The sequence below is a fragment of the Molothrus ater genome, chromosome 4, assembly GCF_012460135.2.
Source record: "Molothrus ater isolate BHLD 08-10-18 breed brown headed cowbird chromosome 4, BPBGC_Mater_1.1, whole genome shotgun sequence".
Lineage (NCBI taxonomy): Eukaryota > Metazoa > Chordata > Aves > Passeriformes > Icteridae > Molothrus > Molothrus ater.
The window spans coordinates 29,687,110-29,712,189 of record NC_050481.2 but is presented as its reverse complement, the minus strand read 5'-3'; the positions used below and the strand labels follow the sequence as shown (position 1 = coordinate 29,712,189).

The following is a 25,080-nucleotide window of genomic DNA, read 5'->3' as shown; positions in this document are numbered from 1 at the left end:
CTGCCATTGCTTCTTTCAGACCCTCAGACTTTTTCCTGTTACCTGACAGTTCAGTTTCCTGGTCAGACTCAAAGAGCTGATGGGAGGGAGACATACAATATTTCACTCAGAGGCTGTTCCTTATCATAACCTTAATTGATGTGCGTCAAGCATATAAGACATATTAGCAGAGCACCTACTAATAATAAACCCTGAGGCAAAAAGTACCCTTAAACCCTTCTGTTTTCACTAAAAATTCAAATGCCCAGTGTCATGAATTAGAGTTCCAATTACTCAAAATCCTTAGTAATTTAGAGAATTGTTCCTGCCCAAGATATTGATCCATTTTGGGAGCTGGTCTGACATTCCCAAGGGCAGTGTAGGGGAAATACAGTGGATCTAATAATCTGATTACCATGAGTATATTTGGGAAATACTGGTAAGAAGTCAGGGTTTCAGTCAACCCCAAATGAATACCTTTCATTAAGTTCTGAACAATTGAACAATAGCTATATTACAAGTGTGCCTGCAGACCAAATACTCAGCCACAGGAAATTGCTGGCAAATGCACCTACAGAACCAGAGGAAGAAAATGAGCAACAGTAAGCAGTTCTATTTCCAGCTTCCTTGCAGATTTTATCTCCTTTTGTAGATTGAGCATGATATGCTTCTCTGCTTGCCAGGCCATCTGAAAGCTTTGTTAATGAGTATTAGTAAATAACTCTGTTTTCACAAACTGCCTACTAGCTCAGAATCAAAAAGTGCAATTATAGCTTATTCAGTTCAGAGCAGTTCTTTTATGAAGGATGTTGATTCAGCACCTTTTAGCAAGCCCTGTAAATACATCTTCAAAATTATCTCTCTGGGAAGAAAAAAAAATCAATTTTAATTTTCTGCCTGTTTACCCCAATGCAAATCAAACAGGCACAGTCTGCCCCTTCAGAGCCAGCCATGTGCTGAGATTGTGATGCACAAGGGATTTCTTTCTCTAGTCAAGAGACAGACAATGTGGTGAGCATATTGATTCCTCCTAACCATGTACTGCGAGGGCACAGCAACAATTCCTAGGTGTGTGATGTATCTCATGGCTTTCATTTAAGTCCTGAGATCCTGCTTTCTTAATCTTAGACAAAAACCATCTTTACTAACCAAGGCTTAGTATCTATCTGCTGCTTAGTGCAACTGACTGAAACACTCTGGCTTGTATTCACAGCCTGGCACAGAAGCAGCTTATTGCAGTAATTAGCTTTAATTCATACACTACCACACATGCACTGTACTGCTGTAGAGAAGGCTCAGACTCAGAGCTGAACAACCATCAGCATCAAGACCCACCTAAATGCACTAAGTACAACAGCTGCCTATAATTTGATCTGTGTTATTAGAAAGTTTCTGTCCACCTCTTAGCCACTGTTTCCTAAACATAATATTGCTTGAGTGGCACTCTGCAATCCACAGCTCATTGAATGATGCAATCACTAAGATCCTATAGGTGAGTAGGATTGTTGAGCCAAAAGTTTCCAGGCTGCACCAGGGCTGTCTGTGGAAGCTGTGCACTGCCCCAAAACACAAGCAACACGGCAGAGACAAAGGCAGAGCCCCCAGGGTATTCCCCTACTGAGTACATCGACAGGGAGCAAGCTAAACAAGCTGAAAGGAACATGGCATCAGGCCTTGCTTTGGATTTGCTTTTAATTTTTTTTTTGCATGAGTCAAAGCTAATGAAGATCTGATTGCAACTTACTTTCCTGTGATTTTAAATAGAGGAATAATGAACATGCTTATTTACAATGACTGACACCTTTCTCCCCCTCAGGTATCTTGAACTCACAGCCTGAGCCCCAGTTATCACATGAAACCTACACACAGACTTGCCTAAACTTCAGCAGCAGACTACTTCTGAGATTCTGCATGGTGGCCAGCTCTGACACAGACATTAAGACTTTCTTTGCTGGTGTAAATGGTAAAAGAGAAAGTCTAAAAAGTCCATAAATATATGCAGTGCAGGTGTAAGTTGAAGAATACTGCCCAAAAAGGCAATATTTGAGTTCAAATTCTGAAAATTAGAAAGCGTATGCTAAATATGCAAGAAGTCATGCTCATTCCATCTCTACAATCTTTTGCTCTGTGGAGCTGTGAACAATTCCCAGTAACAATTCCCAGTAAACAAAGAGGACTGAAATCTCTGACCATGACTTTCTTTTTCTACTGCTAGGTATATATCTTCAAACATGACAGCACCTATCAGCATTTTGGGAAGCATTCATTTTATAGTATCTCATTTCCAGCCATTTCACACTTTTCCAAACCACACTACTCATGACCTTGCAAAAATTGCTGCCATTTAAAGTGAGACTGGATCATCAAATACTGTAAATGCATCTAAAAATAAGAACCAGATGCAGATTAATTTAAGTTGTGTGTGTATACATATATGTGCGTGCGTGTGTGTGTGTGTGTGTGTATATAAAAAACCTCAACAACTTAGTAAGTTTAAATGGATTATGTCCTTATTAACTTCTTCCCTTTTGTCTTCCAGGAAGGTCTCATTTGGCATTGAAATCGTGTGGTCCTTGCAGTCACGACACTGCATACAAAGTAGCTGCTGTTTTACTTCAGACAGAGGAAAATGCTTTAATAGCTGCCTCTCTGAATGACAGCACCTACCTGCCTTGCTAAAGCATGCCCTTAGTCTTACGAGAAAAGCCACAACAAGACAGAAGGCTACTTACTAATGTTCCATAGAGTCCAGGCGGGAGAATCGGAGGCTGAAATTCACTGTGCCTCAGATGAGAAGATTTAGCTCCCTGCAGCATTCAGACAGTTGGTCCCATTAGGGCCATCGGGCGGCTGAGTTAAAGGGTGGCCGTGCACAAACATAAACAGCTTGTCAGCACAAGCCAAAGAGGCGGGCCTGCCCTGCCAGCCACAATGCGAGCCAATGATTAGCTCCTTCTTCGCATTCTGGGTGTTCAAGATATTGAGTTTCATTCTTAAGCAGGGGAACAAGAGGGACTGACTGGGAAGGGCTAAGGCTTGACGGTTTACTGCTAGGCATTAAAATGCTTAAGGTAGAAGGAAAAACAAAAATCAATAGATCACTTCGGGAAAAGCACGTATTTGCTGTGTATTCATACAAACACTTCTGGGGAGCCCACAGGCATCTCCAAGGCACAGTTTCTTTCAGGTCAATCAAACATACAAGCAAACAAAAGACCTCTAAATTAAATTTAGTTCATACTCACTGTATAGAAGTTTCACTTGCAAAGTCTCTAATTTTAATTCTCTCCATCCTTTTTCTTTTTCTCATCCTTCCTAACATGCTTTATCTGCTTTATTTGCTGACAGTGGCATTTCTCACTTCTCTGTCACAAATGTCTTACCCTGACCTTCTTGACCTGACCCCCCAACCTTTATTGATCCTCCTATGATTGCTTCTCTTCACCTCCATCTTAACTGCTTGTTCTTTGGGTCCTGATCTCCCGGAAAGAGCAGAGTCAAAACAGAGGCACCTTACAGTAAGGTTCTGTGAGACAACCAAATTGATCTAGCAAATTATTGCTGTCAAAAGGGGAGGTGTTATGTCTCCCTTCTCTTCAGCACCACACTGAGCCCTTCTTGTCTGTCCCCCCATCATTCAAGAAAGGCAGGTGGCACAGAAGCAAATGCTTCTCAGTCAGTTTATTAATCTTAACACAGAGACAAAAGAGGCATTGCATGGAGTAAATACTCCCTGAAATATAAGCTCCTTCTGATCTTGCCTGAGTCATCTATGTTCCCACCTGTCTGCCCAGGTTCCTCTCTCCCTTTGTTGTTTGAATTGAATTGTTCCTAGTTAATTGAATACCCTCCTTACAGCTGCTGATCCCATTTCATCCCAGCTCTGTCCTACTTTCTTATGCCTCTAGTTTGGCTGTGAGGCCTGTCTGCCACCAAAATCTGTCTCATTAAGTGTTCTATAATAACTCCCTGCATAAATATCATGCTTTGTGCTTCAAGCCTGAGGCTCTTTGAGCTCTTTTTTGCTATCCTCCTCAAAAACCATGCCATCTTTTTGGCTTTCACTGGTTTTTCTCAGACTTTTCTGATTAATTCTTCTCTCAGCATCTACTCCTCCCTCTCTCACACTCCCAAAGGCACCCTACTTCTTATATTCTATCCAGCTTTTACTATTTGCTTGTGCAGGCTCCTGTACCACTGACTCTTGTCGGTGATGTACAAGCATCCATTTGTATTTTTTAGCTTTATGCTTTTCTCCAGTCCTGTATTTCACCCTGTGTTTTAGGCATATTATACTAAATGCCCTGACAGCTTTTAATTTTAAGATCCTTTTTCTGGGATCAAATTAAAGCAGTGCAATCACACTACATTCCGTGTAGTCTTGGCACAAGTCATTTCTCTCCCTCTCTGCTTTGCTAAAGGAGCTGAACTCGCTGCAGAAGCAGATGCTGGAGTTAGCACCTCGTTCAGACAGGCGAGGTATCCTATCGAAGCTCTCTGGCTTCTGCTGACAGGCTGCACGAGAGTTCTGGCACAAAGCACTGCATCACATTGTGCTCAGGTCACGTTTGCAAGTTTTTCTTCACAGTGAGACATACTAGACACGTTCTTCAATGACATCTCAGATTCTGACACAATTGCACAGCTCCATCAGCTGCCACCCAGGGACATAACATACATTGCCTCTACTTTTGCCCGGATTTCTTACTCAGTCTGTCCTATCCACACCAATACCATTATTCTACCAGAGCTCTTTTCCAGTATTTTTAACCTGTAAATCTCTGCCCAGGTCCACCATGTGATCACAGTATATTATTACTTTAATTATTTTGATTATGGAGCCTAGACCTTATTCTCAATGCACCTGCATTGCTTTCCACAAAAAATTCAGCAACTGAGGTAATCTTTTGTTTCATACCACAGCCACATTGCCTGCACCTCCATGAAAGACACGCTTTCATGTTCTGAGCTTCAAGGCCTTTTCAGTATTTCTTCTTTCTTACTGATCCACTCCCACATCTCTCTTCATCACAAAGCCTGGCTTTTCAGCTTTCTCTCTTCCTTACAAAGCTCTCTTTTCTTACCTTTTCTTCTATGCAGAGAATGCCTTGCTTCATCAAATCAAATTACCTACTTTTCTTTCTCTTCTACAATCTACATATCACAAAATATAAAAATAATGTATCAGAGTGAGAGTAGGTGAAAAGTCACTCCAGAAAGAGAGATGTTTCATCAGAGTATATAAAATATATGTGCTACAAATCTCCTACCATCAACTAGATACTGCATGTTACTGCACCTTACACTGTTAGATTTTTTTATGGAACACAATAGGCATGAAAAGCCCTTGATGGATATGGATCAAGTGCCCAAACACTGTACATGAGATTGTGAAAGGCTGCTATGAAAAGACTGTTTGTAGATGCACAAGAGAAAGCAAGCTAGCTATTGCATCTCTGATTCCCATGGAAATTTATTTAAGATGCTAATTCAGTGTAGCCACAAATAAAGAAACAGAAAGAGCAAGAATGAGCTGATTCAGTGAACTTTGTTGAAAAGGCACACTTTAGACAAAGTCACCCTGGGTACAACTCCTGTGAATTCACTCATAGCGTTATGGCAAGGATGAAGCTGCCTCTTTGTCCTTAAGCCTGGCATGACACAGGAAAAGTGTTACCAGCACTGCCAACAATACTGACCCAGCACCAGCTAATAGTGATGGCCAAGCCGATTTAATAATTTACTTCTATCAAAAAGGTTATCCCTCTCTCTTGACTACCATTCCCAGTTGCACAGGCCTGTATCTCTCTCACACGTGTTGCAGGAACAGTGTGAAAGCTCACAGCCCAAATTTGTCTTGCTGGATATGTCTTTCAGACAGGTTAATGATCTGACTCAATATCCCTGCCATGTTAAGCACCTGAAGCACCAGTGGAGGGAAACAGTAAACATGTTTTAGATAGAGTGGAAACCAGAATCACCATCTTTTTTTTCATATGCAAAAGATGGCTGTCATCCCCAAGAAGCTACCATCTATCCTGGGATGAAACTTAAAACCATGACCCCCAAACCCACACCATTTTTAAACACAAGATCTCAAAAGCTGATGAGTTCCTTCCAGCTCAGCATATTCTATGATTCTATGATATGATTCAGCAGAACTTTTCCCACTCCCTCAGCTGCAGCCTCCATGGGTGACATTTTGATTCTGTCCCTTTCATTTTACCATCCATGCATCTGGCTCCTATTATTTATTGTTTGCTTTCCAAAACTGGGGTATTTTTACTATTTTGTGGCCTCAGCCCACCCTCACTCTGCCCTTTCTTCTCAAAACAAGCTCAGCTGGATGCTATTTTGTCTGTTCTTTGCATCTCCCTTTGGGGCCAACAAGGAACCTCAGGCCCCCTGAGGCTCAGGCTGTCCAGTTTGTGTCTACATTGCTGCTGGGAGGAGACCTGCCCTGATTCTCCTGCTGAAGCCACAGATGCTGCAGAATGGAGTGAGGTTTTTGTCATGTTTTACTGGCCTGCTTTCAGTTATAAAGGGGGTTACAAGTTATTCCCAGAAAACACACCAGCTCAAGTAATGGAAGACTTCAGATAGTGACAAAAGAAGTGAAACTGTGTAGCTGAAATGTCTCTTTCCCGTTAAAAAGGAAAGCAAAAGGCAGAAATGGGAAGGGGAAGAGATCATGCCCAGATGCACCACACTAACATATGAATCTGCAGTCAGTGGGAACTTGGGTTTAGTCGCAGTTCAGACCATGGCATTTTGAACTTTGAGCTCTTGGACCACTTCCTAATTAGAGAGCAAGTGACACACTGTGGAAAGATTTAACCCTTTGGTAGTGCCTCCTGAGGTGTAGCAAATGCCAGAAGAGACTCTGGGGATGTGTCTAACCCCTGGAAGCCACAAAGACTACAGGATCTATCCCTATGCTCCAAATAGACTAAGTGAAACAACTGCTGTCAGCGTCTCTTTTCATGGCTCCCTACACAGAAAGGTCAGGCTTACAACTACTCCTTCCTGTGCTGCTGAATGACTGCTGGAATCTCCCCCTAATGTGCCAGCTTTCCATCCAGAATCTGCCTGTCTTCAAGACAGAATAGTTCCTTCAACCTCATCAGTAATGCCACACCAAGGATCAGATCAAACAGAGATACCTGCAGCAACTTAATAGTGTAAATAACACCACACTGAACCAAGAAACCTCTTCTCTGCTTAACAGGAGTGGAAAAGCAGCAGAGTAACTGTAACTAAAAATACAATTCTAGCATCAGGAGCTGTGTGGAAAGAAACTAAGGTTATACAGCTGATGTACATCAACAGCTGTCATGATTATCACTGGTGTTCTAGTTAGATCTGCACCAGTGATTTCATTTTTTTATATCCCCTTGTAATGTGGTAATAGCATGTCTTACCTATTTCACAGAAGTTCTGTGTGCATACATTTACAGTTCTTTGAGGCTCTCACTGAAGACATTTCAGACATACAAACTTGTTATTTTCACTACTGACTTAAGAAATATATCCTTTGAAAGCAAATAAACAGGATAACTACTTTGGCAAGATAAGCGTTTTTTAAAATTTCCTACCACCTCAAAGGTCACTCATTCAAAACACAACACAAATGCACTAATAAAAGGAGATGTACCTCCAAAAATACATGCACTGTGGGTAAAGATTAACTTTGACACTGTAGAGCACAGTAAACCTACAAGTTTAAAGTCCATCTAAGCAAGTTTTCTCCCTAGCTTCTTTGTGTCCCATTTCCTGGTGAGAGATGTTTCACAGGCCTCAATTGTCACAGAGTTCAGAGGAGGCCTTTCAAGTGAAAACTACTCTTTGCACATGCCCTTCATTTCCCATTCAGTTGTGCTCTACCTTATTTGCAGACCAATGGCCTCAGTTCTCATCTCACCTGGAATTTGGGTAGTCAGAGTTTTTGACCCTTAAGGTTTTTATAGACCTGTGACAGCAAGGTAGCAAGAAGTATCAAAGCTACATCTGAAATATATGTCTAATGTACATGCTGGTAAAGCAGGAGAAAACTCAGTCAAGAAGCAAAGCAAATTAGCCTGTCTTGGGCATCATGCTGCCATAACTGGCTTATATATTCAAGCTGGCTATAAGCTACCTTAAGCCTTGCTACACTACACTGCAGGCATTTCTCAGTTAAATTCTGTGAATTAATCTAGACTCAACATTTAAATTCCACTGTTGTTATGGGGTGATTCATGCACTTGTAGAAGGGTTTTGCAAGTCATGCTGAAACATCCCTTATGTTTGATTAGGTTTAGAGTCCAAAATAATATTTCAGAAGGACAGATGCTTCGGCTTTGGAGTAGATCTATGTTCACAGTGTCAGGTATGCTGAAAAAGAGCCAAAAAAGAGCCACAGGCCCAACAGCACACACATCCATCCTAATTTCAAATTAAAGAAAACTCGTCTCCAAGGAATGCTTTCCTATATAACAGTATAAACATTTCCAGTGGTATTTTTGGAACTGACAAATTCCTTATTATGTATGGCCTTTGTCACAAGAAAAATATCGCCTCTCCAGTTTCTCACCCCTCTGTGGGCTGTGTTCTTGCTCACACAGAAGAACCCAAGGGAAATTTCCAAAAGAACTCTTTTGTGAAGACCTTGCTGTTATACAACAAACAGACAGCATTAATTAGAAGACTGCCTTCAGGACAGCTATGGTTCCTGCTCCCATAAGAAGCCCTATTCATTGTGAACTCAGTAGTAAATATTCCACTTGTTTCTTTGGCACAGCACCAAATTCCTGCATCAACTAGAGCAAAGGATGCTCAGAGACCAAGAGGGATTTGCCCATCACAGGAAAAATGTTCAGATTAGCGATGCAGTGACCTTGGTTCAAAGAAAGCTCTTTAATACATGCCTTTCTGTCAAGCATATGAGAACTCCTGCTGATTTCACTGTCACATCAATGAGGTCAGCCACGGATTTATTCAGGAACTAAAAGGAATTAACTCCCTTCACACATACACACCCCCTGAATAATGGCCAGAGTGGTCTGTGTCCAATGGTGCAGATGTGACTTGTCCCTCCCCTCTCCCAGTGTGGATCAGGAGTTTACCTCTCCTTGAATGACACTACTGATGCATTTTATGCCTTCTTGCTGAATAAGAGTGAGTGGGGTACCAAAAAACTGCTGTACCCAACTTACTTCTATTTCCCCTTTCTACCCAGCAAGCCTAGACAAAGTGTGTCAGCTACCAAGCAGGTGGAAACACTGAAATAATTTAACTGCTTGAAACTGCAGAGGCACAACAAAGGTCAGAATCATTCATTTGGACACAGAAATCCAAAGAGAAGGTGGTGTGTCCTATATAAGCCTGCAAACAAACACAACAGGCCAAGTTTTCAGTACTCTCATATAACAGGCGAGTAAGAGAAATCTTAATGAATTCCAGGTGCTCTCAAGTCAAGTTCCTTGTGACAACCTATCCCCCCAAAAAACAGGGACATACTAGTTCTCAAGCAAAGCTCTGTTATAAAGGTATTCTGAGCAGCAGGAGAGGAAAAGAAAACCTTAATATTAAAGATACTACAAACCTCAGCCATGCAGGAGAACTCAATTAAAAGATAAAAGTCCCCTTGATCCAAGCAGCAAAAAGGCTAAACCTGTCATGTAATCAGAACCAAACCACACCCACGTCTGGATTTAATTATGCCGTGCCATTTTACAGCAGCCTAAGATGGAACTGGAGGTCAAATAATCCTAGAATAATTCTTCAGTCAGTCACACATATATAAGAACCTGGGTAAGAATGGATAACAGACAACATCAGCAGACTGAGCATACAAAGATTCTAATTAAAGGTAAGAACAACAACAAAAAAGTCCATAGACAAATGGCTCACTTCAGAGTGATAGCATCTACCAAAAAAATTTCTGTATGGTCTACAAAATTCAAGCAAACCTACAAAACTAGTGCATACTGAAAGGATGGAGCTCTGGTCAATATCTGGTCACTGATTTGAAAAGAAATGGAATTAATGGAATTCTAAAACTCTTCAGAAATATGTATTTTTGTATGAGTTCTACACGTATTTAAAACATATTTTCCATAAGAAAGTATTTATATGAGATTGTATGTTTATATAGCAACTGTAAATTACAGGGAGAAATCTACATAAGAACATGCTTTTAATTAATATGAAAGTATAAAGGACATATAATTTAATTATTTATTATTATGAGTATACAATATGAGTATAAAATCAACCAAAATACATAATTTTTAAATTGAAAACAAAACATTCTAGATACATTACTTGCAAATGTTAACTGGGGAGAAGAAAGTCTTTTGAAATACTACCTAGCCAGCAAAGAAGCTAGGAGATATTGTATATTCTAGCTCAAGCAAATAAATAAAAGTGTATATGCAAAAGCAATGCCAACGCTACCCAAATTAGTAAGGGTTTCCTGAAGATATGTAGCATGAAATTAACTTATAATTTCTATAACCTGCATCCAGCATCACTATGGTATTTTTTTAGTATTATGAAATCAGTTCCATGTCAGTCTGGGTTTTTTTTCCTATTTAACAGAGCTTTTTATGGAAAAAAAAAAAAGTGCCACTTCCTCCAGCATGTATTCTTCTTATTGCTCTATTCTGCCTCGTTCCTTGAGCAAGGATCCCCTGATTCGGTTAAAACAGCCAGAGCTGCCCAACTTCAACACAGTGCTCCACCAGGGCCTTTGTGCCGACCCGGGCTACAACATGGATTAAATTATAGCTCACACACTGTGATTCTATTTTGCATGCAAGGAACAAAATCTGTGTGAGGTAATACTGCACAGTACCCAGGGTCTGGATGAACAGCAGGCCTTGAAACTATGTGTGCATTCACTCGTGCTTTTCTGCCTGCTTGTCAAGGTCAGCAACATGGCACATTTAAAGGAGGCTTCTTGCATTGAAAGGATTTTGTTTGCTCTTGGTTGCTTTCCGACTCAAGCTCAAGCTGAAAGAGACCTCACAGAAGGAGGCAATGATTATTGCATTGTAATTGCTAAAATTCAGTAATTGCTCAGATTCATGCAGTTATTTTAAAGCTATATTTCTTGGTCCTTTTAAGGTCAGGTCAAAGACATAAAAAAATACAAGTCAGCCAGAAAAGAATCTTATCTTGAATTCATCCCACTGGCATCCATAGATATGATGACATCTAAAACCCCTTGATATTCCAGAGGATTCAAGAACACTGGTGTCTACAATACAGGTCACATGCATTCTAAAAAGCAAATATTCTGCAGTCTCAAAAATCTGTTTAACTTGTGAATGAGGAAAAAAGTTAAACCTTCTCAGCAGCATTTCAACTGAAGATGGTCCAGTCTTTTTTCCTTTCCCTTCTTTCCTCCTCTACAGAAATTTCAGACTCCACAATAAGTTCCAATGTCACTTTTGAGAAGGGGAAGAACCCACAGAGATATTAAATATCATCCTCAACAGAATAAATTACCATTTGGGGTGTTTTTCTAAGAAGTCTTGTTATAGCTATACTTAGGAACTTCCTTGATACACAGAGGTACTGAATACCATGATGATTGCCCAGAGCAGAATTTTTTGTTGATTGTGCATTTTAATACTATAATCTATAAACATGGTAATTTTATATTTCTCCATTAAGTGACCCTATTTCAGCTTTTAAGAGACTGACAGCCTTTACTGTCCAGCATGAAATTTTTCCTGCTAGATGTTTGCCTCATTAAAAAACAAAAAAAATCAGCCAAAATAATTGTTTCTGAGAACAAGATTAAGAAAAATCAGGTCGCTTTGCGTGACAAAAATTCAGGTGTCTTTATTTGAGAACTACAAAAATCCTCAGCTTTTCAGTAGGATACTAAACAATAGGGAGAGGCTTTAACCCAGACAATGATTTTTTTAACATCACATGAATATGCACATTAACCTCACTGTGACCCAATGCATACTCACTTGGGAGATGAATTTTTTGGTGATACAGGCAGCCTGCTTTCTGTCCTTTCCTAGTGCTTGTGTAGCATCTCTTAAATACAAACCTTGCAATAGAGGAAGATATTAAACCACATACATCCAATCCACTTCAATGAAAGACTAAATTCACAAGGCACTGAAGGGAACTCTGGTAGGAGGAGAAGTATTCCCATGGGCAGCATTCTCAGAAGACATACTGTCTTACAGAAACTCCCCAGTATGAAATACTGCTGGTTTTATTGCATACTGTACTATTTCCTCACTGTTCCTTCCTAATTTCAACTATGGTAGCCAGCTCAAGACCTCACTGTGGTCAGGCAGCATGCTTTGCAGGTGAGCAATAGTAGAAGGTCTTGGTCCAGATAAAGCCAGTGGAATCTATTCAGTGAATGATGCCAAGTGAACAGAACAAAGAGACTGCCCTGTCACTGTATTTCCCCAAGCTGGCTCTTAGTGGGATCATACTTTGGCTATAGCAAATAAAAATGGCCAACAATTGTTAGCAGTAACAATTAAGCCATTCATTGTGCCTCTTGGAGAATGATGGATGGAGTTTCTTGTACCATCCTCACCCCAGCTGCACTCTTTGTCAATTCCTCCTTCATGGAAGTTGTGTGATTTGAGCATCTGTTCTGACTCAGATAAACAAAGTGCTATGGACTATGGTATGTACACATATCCATTGACAAAGAGTCCTGTGAAGAGACAGTGACCCACTGGCCTAGGGAATTGCCCTGACAGTGACAGGCAGCCCTATACCTACTTTTAATCCCCATATCTGATAAAAGCAATCAGCTGAAGGGATCTCTTTTTAAAGACACTGTATTAACACCTTTATTTAGATAGTTCATCAGAAGCCCAGATGACATAGTGATGTTGTACCACTTGTTGCTCTGACAACACTCAAACTTTCCTCAGTGACAGAGGGGAAGAATTTTTACAGGAAAATGCTTTCTATATGATAGGATCAGAGTAGTGTGGGGTCTCTGCTGCTCAAGGATCTAAGCTATTTTTTCCCAGCTCCATAAATCATAACATCAGCTCTGGTTTCTCCTAGAGTTAGCTGGCTGAGCATGAAGGAACATCAAAAAGAGTTTTTTGCTTTCCGCTCTCCATAGCACTTGTACTCAGATGTGTCTATCTGCCCTCACATCTTCAAGAATAAAGCAAAGAAAAACCTTTCAGAAACCATTTCAAGCACAGAACCATTTTAAAAAGCATTACTGTAAGCCAATGGTGAGGCCTTTTGTTTCCCCAAAAGGACAAACTCACACTTCCCAAAAAACAGAAGTGTTTTACATGGTGGTCCTCCCCTACGTACACTCTCTGATGCTGAACAAGCTATGAACATTTCTGGAAAAGAAGTAATTAACTGCAAATATGATTTCAGTGCATGAACAATCAAGGTCAGAACCAAAGCAAATCATCACGTGTCTCCTGATAATTACACTGAAAATAATTACTTATTTCCTCATCAATAATTATTGATTCCTAGAAGGCCTCTGATGTCATAGCATGTTATTCATTATAAGCATTATACAATGGCATCCATGTTACAAGTTTCACTATGTTTACTCTCAACATGTTCTCGAAAACAAAAGCTGAACAAATTCTCAATTTCTCATTTTAAAGCATACACTATTAATTTCATAGAGAAAAAGAGTACTTTGGCCAATCCACCTAGTAGGGACACTGATGGTTGGAAGCCCATTTGGGGTAAAATTTTGCCATGGGAATATGCAGTATGAGTTGCATTCACTTTTAGGATGGCTATATCTTGGCCCAAGGTTAGTAAGTATATTGTCCCGGGAACTCCAAACATACTAAAATAATTTGGCTGTTAGTTATCTAATTCTTTAATCAATTTTCAGCCTCATTGCTTTACTTTTACATAGCAATTACCCTGACTTTTACATAGCAAATTACTACTGACTAATTACAAATCTGAGGGCCACACATACTGTAAGAAAGCTATGGCAACCTATGGATTTCAGGTATGTCAGTAGGGCAACACTCAGAATGCCAAGGGAGTTGACGTCAACTTCCTCTTTCAGAAACCTAGCCATGACATCCAGCCGGATCTACCCTGCATTCTGCTAAAACCACTTATTTCAGTGAACCTATTTCCAAATAACAACAGAAGCTGGTTGATTACAAAGTATTCAACAGAAGTAGCTCAAGATCAGTCTGCAAACTCTCTGCTTTCCTAAAAAGGGCCTTTCAATTCCCACTGAATTGAAGAGTGGGGGGGAAATAGAATAGCAAAAAACAGAAAAAAAAATTTTTCAATTGCTCCTCTAGATAGGTAAAGGAGACTCAAAAGTACTGAAGCCTTTAAATTAAGACAATCCATGTTTCAAAAAGACAAACAGGCTTTAGTGATTTGGTTATTTCTGATTTACTATCTTTAAAATTAGGTCATTACTTTTAGGAATGCTTTGAAATAAATGAATGACAGGAGAGGATTTCAGAATGCTCTTAACAGCAATCCATACCATTCCTGGGGATAAACTGTTTTGTCTTTGACCTTCTAGTTTATCCCTTTGGGAATCAAATTATTGTCTCATAAGAAAAGAGGTACCCATCTTAATATTCCTAGCTAATGATTTCTGCAAAATCCTTTTAAAATACTACCAGATTGAAATACTACTGTTTTATCCATCCAGATCAAGCTGGATTTATGATTAATTGCATGCTTGCAAATAATCTTTCAAACTTGAGGAGTAAAATATCCCTTCATGTTTGTTAGCTTGCATTTGTGTAGATCCTTTCAACTGCTTTATGGAAGGAACAACAGTGACACTGTCAGAATAAATTTAAATTTCATTTTTAATATGTCACTAAAGTGTGGTGTCAGTGCAAAAAGAGATATCACAAATTATAACTTCAAAATGAAATACAAAAATCCTAGGAAATTCAAAGTAGAATATCTTTTCTGAGGCCTGCGATTTGGCCCTCTGGGATCCTTCAGATTTTTGATTCCTGCATATACAACTAGGTTTATCACCTCAAAATAAAAATGTCTCTTAGAAATCATAGTGGTTTATGTGATACGCATTTCCAGAAAGAATAAATTTGCCTTTGGGCTCAGATATGTTGATTACATTACTCAGTTAAGTTACAGCTCGTATTCACATGCTACAGCCTTGCTTTGTGAAAGATGATCTGAAGAGTGTACAAATTGAACACATAAAATACCTTCAGCATGAAATAGTGTGTTTTAATGGGGCTTTGTGAACTACAGCGTTGTCCTGACTGATTTCAGATGGCAGTTTAGTCCTATTTTTTGAGTATAAAAACTACTGTGTACCTTACACCATATCATTCAAACAAAAGGTAGTAGAACAGGTGATGTTAACAGATGTGCGCCTGCTCCTGAAATCTACTTGTAAGATGGATAAGGAGCAGAATGATGGGGAGAATTGGTTTTACAGAAAATGCAGATGAAGATTGTCATCTGTGAGATTCTCATCTCACCCCTATTGTGAACCTCACTGTCCACCTCAAATCACAGTACATCATCCATGAGTCAATTAGTGTGTGATGGTCATGTGTCATGCTGCTGCTATTTCATGTGAATAACCAACATTGAAATTTAGATTCTGTAAATAATCAAAAGTAAACATACTTCAATAAACATAATAATGAATATTATTACCTTGGTAATTAAGTTTATCATTAATCTTATTAACTTAGTAATTGGCAATAGCGTCTTAATTTTAAGGAAAATCTTCGTTGGTGGTCCAGAAATATTTTGTAATTATAGCCATGTTTTGGTCAGTTGAGTTAATTTCAATTAATATCATTCATTAACTTAATACCTAAATACTAATGGCCTAAGGGAGATATTTTAAGTGAACCAGTATGACAGCTTTAATAAAAGGTCACAGTAAGTGTATGTCATTCCTTAATTTTAATTACATGCAATTTCAAGCCTATGCCTAAACAAATTCTGGTATCCTAAAGACCAGTTCAGATAACACAGTACCAGCATCAGTGTTCTGAATGCAGATAAAGAGCCAAACAAGAAAGGTAGTGAGTGCAAAGAAGGTTTTAATTTATTTGTAATAGAGCTTGTAAGCAGTCTGAGGGCAAGGATTACCTTCTGTTTCTGTACAATACCTAGCTCAGTAACAAAAACTGGTATCCCTAGATGCTGCAGAAATAGCAAAGAATAATAATAATATAAATGCAGAATAAAATGATAATACCATTGATGAAAGTCAGAATTTCATATGAGGTATACTGACAGATGTTTAATGAACTGCACTGAATCAATCTGACACTGCACAGTTCTTGGGAAAAAACCAAGTCCTGTATAATTTGATTTTAAAGAAATTTCCACTGCTGCAGTTATTTTTCTCAGATTTCTTTCTTCAAGCAAAGCTCACAGAAAACAGCAGCATCCCTATTTATGTTTTCCTTTAACATTATGAGATGATTAAATAGATTGGGCTTACATGTGGCTTCTCATTTGAAAATCAAAATCCAAAACTCAGCCTAGGTACTTGAGCTATGTTAAGTTACATTAACTGACGCCTTAGCTACCTTTTTATTCCTCAATTAAATGAGCATAATGTTGTTCTTCCTAACAGATTTTTATATCTTAGTAATTCTTAAATAACAGAAATGTTTGTGTGAAAGCAGGTAAAATTTGGAAGACAAGGAAAGGAGAAAGAAAGGGAAGGAGAGGTTAACTACTGTATGTTTATGGGAATTTGTCCTTACCTAGTTCATTTGCCTCAGAATTCTTCTTGTAGGGAATTAGGAGAAAGAAGGGATCGCAGAATACTGACTGGAAAGAAAAGACCAACACAGATACACAGCCTTTCCTATACTACAGTAGAGAGAAGGTGATCATGGAATGCAGTGTTCCCAGTTTTCAAGAGCAGAGGGGGGAGGAAACACTTCCTCTATGAATAGAAGGGAAGAACACTAAAACAAAATTTAAAACAGCTGCTTGCTTGTAGTAAGACAAAAAACTTGGAGTGACATAGAACTCCTACCTTGAAACAGGAGGAAAAAAGGAAAGAAATACTGGAAAAAACTATTTTCCTTTTCGGTGTCTTGGTAAGTAGCAATGGATTTGGCACTATTAAATGTAAATATTTAATGCTTTGCAGGGGTTATCCATGTTGGCAGCTCACCCTGTGCTTTGCGAGGAGAATATTGAAAATTCTCTTGAACTGTGGCCAGTTGCAAACCAGCTGGACAAGACTGGTCTGGTGCATTTACTGGTGTTCCCCTTCCTACTCTCCAAGATAGGTCAACCACAAGGTGAACAGGTTTGTTCCCTGATCAGCCATGCACTCTGCCTGCCTTTCCTACAGGCCAAGGTTTCACACCTCCCAGAAATATTTATGCAGCAGGGCTGACACCAATGAGGTACCCTATCAGTGTCACTGATCTATTACCAGGGGTAAAGGTATCTGAGAATCTGACACACCAGCGAGCACAAGAACGCTCACACCTCAGTGCCTTCAGAGAAAGTTACAAAGCATTGATGCATGTAGTAGCAAATGAGATTTCAGCTCAGGGCTGCAGCACCAAAAACTGCAGGGGATTGCTTAATATTCAGTGAGCATATGCCTAAAAAGTCAGTGCACATGCTATCAGAATTTCAGCATCCTGTGCACATCAATGAACTTTGCTTAAGCTTCATCAGGATCCATTTACATTCTGGATAAGAGATTTGGGAGCAAAACTGGCATATGATATAAAGAGCAAAATTAAAGGCCAAAACCTTCTTTTCAGGATATCTGTCAGGAAGATGTCTGAGTAGATTTTAAATAAAACAGCTCTGAAATTTTCCATCCATGTCCCAAATCTTCCCAGAAGAACTTCTGAAATTATTCAGGACACATATGAATAATTTCTCTGTATTTGAGATACTTAGGCAGGGGCTTTCAATGTATAATCCAAACAAGCAGTGGATTAACTGTCTTCAGCTGAAAGCCTGCCAGATGACTACCCTTCTCCACACACATGGCATTTGATGCCTGCCATTTTAATATTTTGACATTTTTGTGAGAGACATTGTCCTGAAAGGTCACCACTTGTCTCAGCAGCTGGCTGGCTGCCACTGAGGCTTGGGAAGCTGAGCTCTGCAGCTGTCATTAAAAATGACCATCTTCACAACTAAGTTTCAGGGAAGCTATGAATTTATGTCTATGAGGGGAAAAAGGAGACAAGAGGAAGGAAAAGGAAGCTTCAAAATCAGCTTTTACTTGATACAGTGAAGACAGGCATTTATACATATACATCTATAAGATGAGGCTGAAATATTTCAAAAGCAGCTTATAAACACAACAGTCACCAAATACCTGTGTTACAGCATCATTATGGGTTATACCATGAATATGTTTAGTCCTCTATTGCAGCAAACTACACACATATTCTCTCCCTATTCACTTAATGGCAGTCACCTGTTAACTGTGCAAGTGGCATTCTCACATGGCTCATGAAAAACTGACAGTACCACTGGTCCCCAGGAAATAACAAAAACTGTAAATAAAGCAAGAAACATGACATAGCAATTGAAACAAACTGGCTACAGCCTGCATTTCTTGTGTAGTTATCTGACTACTATTTATACTTAGTAATGATCACAGGCTGTTTTCAAGAAGCAGATTCCGTGCACAGCACAGTAAGAATTCATTAGCCATAAACTCGATAGGACAATGGCAATACAGAAGCTTTGAATTAGAAAGGAGAATAAAAACCAACATACTACTTCTTCAGTGCTATGAGACCAAAAATAAACTCACAAGTATCAATTTTCTTCCTTACAATATCACCACAACACTGACAAACCTTCAGCTCCACTGCTTCCCAACCACCTTACTATCCTGTCTTGATGCCACTGTGGCAGATAAAGATCGTTTCATGTGCAGACAGAATGAGATGGGTGAAAAACATGCATTGCTCACCGTGCTATGTTCATTGTTCTTATCAGGTCAGATGCAGACTTACTGGTGCCCTTATGATGATTATTTGTTTGTGCTTCTGAAAATAAGGTACTGTAGAGTTCCTTAATGAGAAGTCCAGGTCTGCATTTATGGATTTTTTTAAAAAGATTCCAGGTGAAAAATACCATGGAAAATTTTTCTTCTATATACTCACAAACTATCTATTCCTGCTGAAGTATCTTTCTTGCTGTATATCTAATCTAAGCAGAAAAACATCTCTCTATAAGTACCAGCATTTGCTGGACTTCTCCCCTCACAGAGAAAAATAGCAAGCAGACATCCCCAAAATCAACAAACGCAACTGCAAACTATTTGTTCTGGAAAGCTTTCAAGCATCCCTTTCCCTCAGCAGCTCTTCCACTGAAAGCCAGAACAATACTGCAGAGACGCTTCCCCTGTCAGGATGTTTTCAGCTTTCATCTCTCTGCTTTTTCAAGCAGAAGACTAAGGTAGAAACCTTAATTAGCAATCTGAAAGCACCACACAGGCAAGGAATACTTACATTTGCAACTGTATTTGTGATATTTGCGCACTGATCCAGCGACTGGTGATTACAAAGAAGAGAAAGAGCTTTTTAGGCTGCCTTTCAAGTCTTGCAGCAGTGAAATGAAGGCTGCTATCTGAAAGCTACTCATTTTCTATATGCTGTGCTCTACTTGCTTCCCATGTGCATACAACACAGCTGCCAGATTTAATAACCATGTCAGCCTGCTTTCCCCAGAAAGCAGCAGAGAGATGACAGGATGAAGTAGCCAGAGCGTTAATCTGTAGTTATGGCTGCACTAAGCCTTGAATGAATGTCACAGTTTTATTGCCTTTGAAGAAAAAAAACCAAAACAAATCAACACTGTTCGTGAAAAAAAATAAGACAAAAGGATTTCAGAAATGTTAATCCATACTTGCCCCAGTGATATTAAAGTACATTAAAGACATTTCACCATTTTTTCCCTATCGGTTAACAAATCCTACGACTTGAGGGTTTTTTATTCCTTTCAGAATACATTTTTCCTAGCAGTGTATGCTTGTACCCCAAAAGAACAAAACCATTAACTGACAAATTAGTTGAGCTTCCCTTCTCTCCTGTTTCTCTCTGGAAGGAAGCATTTCCATACCTGTTTGTCTTTGCTGACTTCTTTCAGGCAAAAAAAAAGTTAATAAAAAAGAGGGGAAATTCTCTTTTACCATTTAAATTCTCCCATGCACAGTGGTTCCTAGAGCACTGGACTTTAGTATCTGCTGTGGTCAGTTCACTGCCAAGGTGGAGCATCGCCGTACCTCCAGCTGTAAAACCAGTTCCACGCCAGGGAAGGGCAGCCAGACTTTACATGACAAGAGAAGGTGCCACTCATGCAGTCAAAAACAACAAACTGAAAACAAACCCAGAAACGCTCGGTTGGATCTGCAACAGTGCAGGGATGCCGCAGAGGTCATATGACATCTGTGCGTGTCTTTTTCTCTCTCTCATTTATATTCCTTTCACTTCCCTTGGAGGCACCTTCTCAGCAGGGAGTGGTTTCTGTGGAAACTATGGACAGTCGGTTTTCCCCTCGGAGAAACTGTTACTATGGTAACCTTACATAATGTATATGGCCTAGATTCTTTTTAAAAATATTCTAACCCTGAAATTCTCATTATAAAATTAGAGCTGATTTGTCTGGGGGGCAGGAAATACAGTTATTTAAAAATTGCATTAGAAATGTAGGATAAAAAATCCAAATGATGTTACAAATTAAATGAGAGTATAGGGGGCATGTCATTGCATCCTTCACAAAGGCAAAATAATTTGCAAATGCCAGTAAACAAGTCTATTATTTAGCACTTGTGGGAAGCAAGGAGGAAGGGAAGCATATACTTGACGTCACAGCTCACTGCAGCAATCAATATTGCATCTTGCAGACTCGAAATTTTCTCTCTATGTTTATTCTTCCAGCAACCAGGACCTCATTTAATGATGTAAGCCCAAATACTGCTTACATCCACCCCACTCAAAACTGAAATATCAGCTTCAAAGTCACTTACCCTACACTATGAAATCATACTACGTCAAAACTCGAGGAAGTGCCTGAAAGGAACTGTGTGAGTCAGTGAGGCGTAGCGAGCAGTACAGCAGAAAAAGAGAAGGCACACTGCTGTTTATATGACTTTCTTCTCAGCTCAGAGACGCACAGTCGTGGTGGGGAGGGCAGGGCAGGTCTGTCAGATGATATCAGGGACAGGGGGATGTTAGGGCCCCAGCAATGGGGCTGGGCAGGGTGAGCCTTCTAAGTCAGCAAGTGAAGATCTGCCTAGTTGGGGAGGACATCAATGTTTTGTGATCCTGGTGAAACAGGTAGGTAGATGTCTCCCATCCCTCCTCTACCTGCAGCAACCCCTGCAGATAACCTTATCCTGGTTATACTAATCAAAAGTCAAATGGTTAAGAAGGCAAAGCTACCAGTTCAATTTGATATAAAACTAGTGATTTCAGTTTGAACAACACTGTTGGGGAAACTTTGCTAGAATACTACCTTGGCAATATCTGTGTAGTGACTCAGTGGATTGGTATCTCTCCTGACCTGTCAGCCTAGCAACTGTTATTAGCATGAACCACATTAATATAGACAGAAGATTGATTTTTCTTCTCTCCTTCTATTCAGAAGATGAACAAGAGAGAGCACCTGGCCTACAGAACATTTTCCCAAAAATTATGCAAGGCCCTCCTTCCTACATTCTGCAGTGCAACGGAGGCTCTCCAGGTGGGACAAAGCAGGCATGAAGCATTGCTTCAAAGTCCACAGCCTTTATCTTTCTTGTGTGGTGGACATACTTTTACAAAAGAGACTCATACTGCCTGAAGGTGAAGTGTTGTTTGGGATGTGGCTTCTCCAAACAGGTGTTCAAGGCCAGGGTTTCACAAAAAACTTGCTGGTGCCACAAGTGATCAGACATATTGTAATACAAAATCCCTCAAAGAGGTTTCACTGCAATGGGCAAAAGTCCCTGGACTTTTAAATTAAAGAAGAAAACTGTTCCAAAAATTGCATTTAACACCCAAACTGACCTATACAGGAGATTTACTCTGACAATCACACAGAGCAGTATTTTACCAGAGGCTGTGCACACAAACACAGATTTCCGCCTGTGAAACTCAAGGGTTGTATGAAGATGTGAAAGCATTAAACATCCTCTCTCCTTTACACAGAAAAATGAAGATTTGATGCATTGTGTTCAATTGGGTTTGAGGAAGTTCAGCATCAGCAGGATACAGTCTAAAACCTACATGACTGAAAATTTTATGATTTATCAAGTATCACATTCCTAGACAAACATTACACAGGAGTCAGGCCTCTCTGGCATTTCACTTTTAAACCCCAGGGCTCTCATGTCCTATCCACAGGACATACAACCACAAAGCATTATAATCAATCTCTTCCTTTTTAAAAACAATAAAAAAAGGAAAATATTTTCAACAAAACATCTGCATCAATTTCTGAATTAATCTTATATACAAAATTAAAGAATAATTAGACAATGTCTAGTGAAACATATATTTAGTGGCTCTAGGAAAGTCAATCTATTCAGAAATAAAATGAAAGATCTAAGCAGATTAGAAAGAGCTAAGCTGTCACTTAAACTCATGTAGGTATGACATTTTGCTATGTAAAACCTTGAACTTCAAAGAGTACATTGCACAAAGACAGCAACAGGGACAAATTGAGAAATGAATATTACAACAAGGTAAAGAAATGAACCTAATAGCTTATTTTTTAAAAAGCAGGAAACATCTGACATAGAATGAGAAGCCTCAACTATTTTTTATAGTTGTGCCAAATCTTCCAACACAGAAAAATACAGCACAGTGCCAACATGGTTACATGACTTCTGGACTGAGCTAAATAACATCTACCCAGCTTACAGTGTGGAAGCAACATGAACTTGGAATCCTCTCCTTTATCTATGTAGACAGTCTGTGAGTATCCAACTTGTGGACACCTGTGGCTTCCTCAGGCAAAGGACAGGGCACACAGCTCAGAAGTGGACATTTTATTAGTGCCACTGCGCTTCCAGTAAGTTAACATACAGCACTTACACTTGTTAGCACAAACTCCAATCATGTTGTAAGGGATCTGGCTGAGATACTGCTGAGAAGGCAGTTAGACTAAAAAAAAGAAAGATCTGCATTCATAGCAGGACTCAGGCACACAAAGATGCAGCTGTAACCTGTGAACTTGCTGTTAGTTTCCTTCCAACAGGGAGTTGGAAGGAACTCTAGGAGTTCAAGCTTCTCTTGACAGCCTAAGATCTGCAAAAATGGCCTCTCAGCAAATTGATTCAGAAAAAAAAAAATTGAGCTGTTATGATCTGCACATTGTTTAGCACATCTCATGGAACATGATAGCAGCACTACAGTCTACAGACAGCTGAGAAAGGCAGACTTTCAGTGGTTATTTAAAATGTTATTTTAAATGTCTTTCACCCATTCCATCAGTATTTATTATGTTTTTCATATCTTTTTCCCACACCATTACATCAGGTTTATGAAAAAATATATTAACAACACAATATTATATATGACTTTGGTCAGAGATAGAAATGTCAATAGAAACCCTTTGTACAACATTGTATCACTCATTCCAAAGGAAATCTCGTGTTGTCACACCACCTCAGTTAACTCCATCCCAGGCTTTTACACAGGCAGGTTACTTATATTTCTAGGGCACTGACTGCTCATCAAATTTGCATTGCTTTTCAGTCTCTTCTGCATTGCTACAGTCTCTTCTCTCTCATGGTCCTATTATAGTGAAAAAGTCCCACTCCCCATCTACTTAAATTGACATGCTTTGGATGAAGAAAAGAAATCTTAGCAGTAAACAAAGGAAGAGACAGATTCACAAAGAGGCACAGGCAGGGGTGTCAGCTCCTAACCACAAGGTGCCTTGCAGTCTGCAGATCCTTCTGCCAAGATTTCTGTGCTTAAGCAATCCACAGGAATGACACCCACAAAAGCCAGCACATTAGCACAGAGCTGTCTAACTTAGCTACTGTGAATAGTAAGATATTAAAATCTGTCCATGAACTTGGTATCCTCATCTGGACTGCAGGAAAATGCCCATCTCCAACTGGGATTCATACATTCATTCTCATTCTCTTAAGTTTCCTTTCTTAAAAAAGCTGACTGGGGAAGTGATGAGAGCCAGTTACTGTACTCAGGAGATGACAGATTTGGGCTCAAATCTCGTAGCAGCCAGATAAAAGCATAACCAACATTCCCTTATTTAATTGTATCTTTTTAGGTTATTGTAACTTTGGATTCCTCCTGAAGCTGCTGTCTTGCTATTAGCAAATAGCAAAGGGAATGCGGGAGGGAACAAGACCACTTCGTAGCCTGTAGTCAGGCTATTGTTTAAGGCACTAACCTTGAAAGTCCAATCTCTGCCTCGGTAATTGGCTGTTCATTAGGCGTAGAATCAGGTTTCTCTGTCCCCGACGGCAGCAGCTGTTTTGCTGGGGTTCAACAGGTGCTTTCTGAGCTCTGTCAGATTAAATGCTTCAGAGAGGACAGGCACAGTGTCTTCTGTGCCTAAGTATGATGGAGATGCCCAGCTGCTCAGCCCTTGCTGCTGCTTAGCATCTCCAGACACCTGGGTTACCTGGCAGGTTTTGAAGGCTGACATTCCTGCCTGAAGTATTTAAGGCGGCCATTAGGCATTTAAGGCCATGTCTATAAATGTGGGTGCAGGGCCACCTGAGCTGGCAGGGATCTGCATAGTGACTCATAAAACAGAAATGCCAGGGAGCTCAGTGCACAAACACACAATCTGGCTCTGTGCATGGCCGCTAACAAGCCTTTGTGCTGTGCACAAGCCTGCACTCCATTGTAACTGTTCCAGATTGAGGGTTCCTGAACTCTAGTCTACCCCAGAGAGTAAGCAGGCCCTACATCTGGCCTCAGTCCCTACATCTGGCCTCAGTCCCTGCATGAATCTTGCCTGAGTTCAGCCAAGGAATAGTCATTATGGGGATTAAAACCAAACTGATTTCATCTAGCCTAGAACATTCAGGAAACACATCAAAGGTGGATTTCTGCCTGGGTTTCTCATGGATTTCAATTTTAGTTAACGCTTACAACTGCAAGCCTTCCTATTTCTTTCCTTGTTTTAGGAGCA

At 39.8% G+C, this 25,080-nt stretch overlaps 1 protein-coding gene across 11 annotated transcripts in view; it reads right to left on the bottom strand.

Moving 5' to 3' along the window:
- Nucleotides 1-20,408, bottom strand: part of TRIM2 (tripartite motif containing 2) — an 87,413-nt gene extending 67,005 nt beyond the window's left edge. For 5 of the 11 annotated variants that reach the window (XM_036381500.2, XM_036381502.2, XM_036381499.2 and 2 more), the window contains exon 1: nt 20,117-20,401. The gene's annotated coding sequence lies outside the window, so the exon portion shown is untranslated. Of the gene's footprint in view, nt 1-18,895; nt 19,271-19,436; nt 19,539-20,116 lie in introns of those variants that run through there. The other 6 variants (XM_036381506.2, XM_036381507.2, XM_054514519.1 and 3 more) reach the window with 5 other exon arrangements.
- Between the last annotated feature and the right edge of the window lie 4,672 nt (nt 20,409-25,080).